General features: G+C 40.1%; 1 long non-coding RNA gene across 1 annotated transcript in view; it reads right to left on the reverse strand.

Annotated features, from left to right (window-relative positions):
• Positions 1 to 5326, reverse strand: part of LOC116704355 (uncharacterized) — an 11491-nt gene that overhangs the window by 135 nt on the left and 6030 nt on the right. The window lies entirely within an intron of this gene.

Below are 5326 nucleotides of genomic sequence, written 5' to 3' on the forward strand. Positions count from 1 at the left end.
ACTTTTATGCGGCGAAGAAAAATAATAATGGAAAAGAAGAAGAAGGAAGAATCCTAGCGAAAACAATAGGGTTCCACAGCCCTGCTGTGCGATACGCGGTTGCACGCATCCTCGGGCTTGGACCCCTAATTACCAAGACGGTCCTCTTTAAGGACGGCCAACCTTTGGTGGCTGTGCGAGTTTTGACTGTTGTCACCTAGAAGCAAAACTGAAAGTAACGTTGACATTACTCACATGAACATCTGTACTGCTGTTTGTGCCTCCTTTTTGGCCGAGAGGACATGGTTTTCTTTTAACTGTCACCAAGATCTTTACCTGGACTAGAACTTGAGTCATACTCCAGTCCCTATTCTCTGGAATTGTGACATGACTTGAACTGGGTGGACAGGGTACTAAAGTATAATCCCTTTTTTGTTTTAAACCAAAAAAGGAAAAAAAGAAAATCTAAATGTAGCTATCAGCAACATCAGTTAGAATTAAACTAGCTGCAAACCCTCCTGTAGCTGCTAGTGTTAGCAAACACTAGCTAGTCTGAGTACAGTCTGTTAACATAAACATTTGCAAGCCTCCAAGTTTGGTAGCACATCAATGCATAATTCCATGGTAAACCAGTTATTGAATTAGTTATGTTTTCCAGATTCTTGTCATTTTATTGTACATGCTACCACATATTTTCCAGTTTTCAGCTCAGCAACCTCACTTTTGCATATTCTAAGCTAGCTACTAGCATTAGCATTTGGCTGTTACATTCCCAGTGTTAGCAAACGCTAGCTAGTCTGTTAACATGAATATTTGCAAGCCTCCAAGCACAGACGTCACACTTTAAATCCTACCTGATGCCTTTCACTATCCACTTATTTAACTGCTGTCCATCCCTTGACATGCCATCTAATTTTTCCTCATTCTTTTTCTATTTTTAGACCCCCGACAACTACTTGTACCTGCTCACTCAGTGCTCAAGGTGCCTCGCTCCCTCTTCCATGTCAACATTCTATGATGGACACTTATAAGATAGGGCGCCTACTCTAGCCTGTTAGTCCTCTAAAATGTGATATGACGTTGAGGAAATTTAGAAACGCAAAAAAACAGCAGCTACATATAGAAAATGCCCCCAAAATAATTTACTTTCATTAATTCCTTTATTTTTTTACCATCGCTTTGGTGCCCCCATGATGCTGCGCCGCATACCCACTAGTACATACCCAGTTTTTGCACCACTGCTGACTGGACTCATGTACTGACGACTTGGACACAAGCATTTAGGAAATAGGACTCGGAAGTTGGATGAAGTTTCTGACAACTTTTATGTGTAATAGGAAGTGACAGAGGACTCGAGTTGTTCTTTAGTGACTCTAACTTGAACACTGAGGATCCCTAACTTGACAGTTGGTGACTCGACTACAACACCATATCCATTTTTTATCCATTTTTAAGTGGATAAAGCGAAAATTGCGACACCACTGTATGAGGCCTGTACCTTCGTAACATTATCATGCATAAGCAATGGAAAGCGTCATTGTAGAATTTTTTACTCTGTTAGAATTTACTGTGCACATGTCAAAAAACCAAACATGGAGGTGTATAATGGTGTTATTCAGTGTCTGTGCCCTTTTAGAGTAACATTGCAGCAGGTTCATGAACATTTTTCCTCTGTTACTTATTGTGGGAACATGCAGCAAAAGGTCAAATATTTTTATAAATTGTGCTCACAAAGAGCAGCTTCTTTAGCATGCGCGCACACACATATTCACACATATTTCCTGTATGACTTTGAGGGTCTTTGAACAGATGTGGTCAGACTGAGCGTGCCTAGATTCCCCCCCCCCTGACCTGAACGTGCACTTCCTGCTCCGAAAGCTAACACCCAGAGAGAACAATCATAGTCTGTACCCTCTGAACACATGCACACACTCAGTGTGCAAAGGGCCGGCATGTAGGCCATAAATACACATAAAAACACATGGTCACAGATACTTTTAGAAATGGACTTGTAGACATGAGAGATAAACACACACACACACACACACACACACAAAGCAGTTAGTGTGTGTTGTTTTCAAATGAGGAGAAAGTGAGAGTGTTGGGCTGTTTTCAAGGCATCTCCCACTAATGTGTTTCATTGTAAGTGTGCCCAAAGACTTCATTAACTCCTTTCATTTCTGGGATTTTTAGAACCTCTGTGATGCGTAACATGTCACACAAGAATTCTCAATCAAATACAACAATTTTGCATGTATTTTGAAAGGTTGGAAGTGTTATCTTGTATAATTTGTTTTGTGTGGTACATCAGCTGAAATGTGACAATTCAATCCAGTTCTCAGCTGGCAAAGGCCGAGGACTTTCTCTAAATGAATGTGAGACATTAAGAAAATATAAGCTAAGAGATGCCCAAGCTAGAGAGACAAAGCAGACAAAGAGAGAAAATCTGTATATTTTTTAAACCGTAGAGAAGAAATATGAGAACTACATAGAAAAACAAAAAGACTATGACACATGCCATGCCTTAGATAAAATATACTGAGAAGAGAGAAAGCGATGCAAATGAATTTGAACTGATAAAGACAAAAATATCAAAGTAAAGAAAGAGAGAGGGCAAAACTCAGAGGTGAGGAAAGAAATGGACAAAATCATTCAGCAGAAGAAAAGGACAGAAGTCATGGACAGTGTGCCAGTAAGGCAGAATGGAAAACTAGAGCCAGTTTGGATAAGTACTACAGGGGGAGGAGCAGAGAACAAAACACACAGAAAGAAAATGAAAGTACTTTTTATCTTCTTCTTTTTTTTAAATGTATATAACTCAAATAAAATAATAATACATCTGAATAACTACCCATCGGGCATAGATACATCACTTAAAAACTACTGTGACTATAAAATAGTAAGAAACTAATTTCCAATGTGGTTTCACTGGTAATACGTTGGCAAGTTAGCAAAGGAAAACTACACAACAGAAGCAATAAAATGTGGAGTTATTACACTGAAGTTCCAGTTAAATTCAAACACATGAATCTGTTTAAATTTTAAATCGATCAGATCGGGGCTTGGAACAGAATATGACTAAATTGAGGCCACAAACGGCCACTGGGGGCAGTTTCTATCCCAAAACTTTCTTTGACCTTGCAGAACAATCAACTTTGTGTCTGAAAGCTCTAACAATGTCATAAAAGTTTTCTCACGAGCAAAGATCTTGTCCAAGAAAAAACCTTCACACTCAGAAAGTGCAAATATTTCCAGCAGTAGCAACTCTGTTTTTTGTTTTTTTAAGAGCGTTCACAGCATGAGTGAGACCAGTAGACGTTTGAAAGCCACGCTAGCGCCTTAGCTCTCAGGATGGCGTCCGTCCACCACTTACACACTGGAGTATCTCAACTGTTGGATGGATTGCCATGCAATTTTCAGACAGAGATTCCCCCAGAGGATGAACATCATGAGGTCAAAACCAGTCAGTGTGTGGTGGTAGGGTTCATCCGTGAAGAGAACAAATCTCCAAAGTGGCAGACGTCATCGAATGTGAGCATTTGTCCACTCAAGTCGGTTACGAAGACGAGCTGCAGTCAAGTCAAAAGAGAGAGTGAGAGGTATGAACCCTAACCATAACCCTAACCATAACCATAACACCAGATATGGACTGGTTTTCGGACCCCCCCCCCTCCCCCAAACCCTTTATTGTGGCCAGCCTAAGGCACACCTGTGCAATAATCATGCTGTCTAATCAGCATCTTGATATGCTACACAGGTAGATGGTGCTCAATAACACAGATTTAGACAGGTTTTTGAACAACATTTGAGAGAAGTAAGTCTTTTGTGTACATAGAAAAAGTCTTAGATCTTTGAGTTCAGCTCCTGAAACATGGGGGCAACAACAAAAGTGCTGCGTTTCTATTTGTGAGTGTAAAAACAAATTCTAGTACATCAGCCTTATTCTGTAATATGCATACCTAAAGAAGCCCTCTAGATCTGACACCATGGACTAACATGTAAATGTGTGTCTCCACTCCCCTAGTTGGTTTTCACTAAATGAGCAGCTGTGGGGCTTTTATGGAAAAATGTCACTAATTTTCCAACCTTCCCCAGCAGGCAGGATACCTGGTTGAGTGAGACTGCCTTCCTGGCTGAGAATATGAGCAAATCATCCAGATTGTGGCTCCTATCCAGTTACTGGACGGGCCTCTATGGTCTCGATTCTGGCATTGCATTCCTCACTCCACTGGCACTTGTGGGGCTCGCATGCAGGGATGCATTTGTAATTTTATACTTGTCTAATGCCAACATGTAGTGGGGTAGTCACATGTAGCTTCCATTTGCCCCTGAGGTTTAACCATTTGTGTGTGTTGGTCAGTTTGTTTCCAGTTCTGTCATGTGATTGTTCCTAAATCTCGGGAATAACAGATGTTACCATGAGAAAGAAAGGTCAAGGTTTGGTTGTTGTCCTGTGTCTCTGAGCTAGCATTGAGAGGGTTCTTAAAGACTTCAAAAAGAGTAAGTTAATTATTTCCCTATCAGCATTTTAAACCCCAATATCTTAGTCATCTGCCACCCATCCATTTTTCATTATTATTTGTAATTTGTAATTCATTATTATTTGTTATATTGTGTAGTGTTCCACAGTAATTTGTCTGTGTCTGTCAGGGTTAATAAGTCGGGCACCCCCCAGGAAACATATACAATACGTTTGTCCGTTGGTCATTGCAATCCATCTTGACAGTTTTTGATTTTGAGGGAATGAAGAGCCAAAGAGCATGACTGGTATTATATGAGCTGTGTCCCACAATTCAATTTTAATGAGATTTTAAGAGATAAACCAAGTACAGTTGTACATCTATCTTTTAAATACTGTTAATTTATTGGCTGGTTGGCATCTGAGCTTGCTGACTGGCTATTAACTGCCAATCAGAAAACTTGCAGGCGAGTCTGTGGCTGGTTGCACTAGCATGTTATCCGCTAGTTGGCATACCACCGGTTACCTGCCACTGGCATTGGTTTGTGTCCAAAACAGCATATACTTTTTGTAAAAAGAAAAGAAGAAAAGAAAGATCCATTTAACGAATAACTCTCAGTCACAAGCAATCACAAAAACAGGAGCAATCATATAAACTAAAGAACAATGCATTGATCTGATCCAATTAAAGTGAGATGCGTCTGTTGTGATTTACCAGTCTCAAAGGAATTGTGTTGACAGACCTTCCACAACCACTTTAGTAAAGTCGTAAAAACCCTCTATAAAACAATGCAGAGTACAGCACATTTGACAGAGACAGCTATGTTAATGACATTAACAGAGTGCAAGAGAGAATCTGATTTACAAACACTGTGTGTGTGTGTGTGT

Source organism: Etheostoma spectabile, chromosome 16 (genome assembly GCF_008692095.1).
Source record: "Etheostoma spectabile isolate EspeVRDwgs_2016 chromosome 16, UIUC_Espe_1.0, whole genome shotgun sequence".
NCBI classification, from domain to species: domain Eukaryota; kingdom Metazoa; phylum Chordata; class Actinopteri; order Perciformes; family Percidae; genus Etheostoma; species Etheostoma spectabile.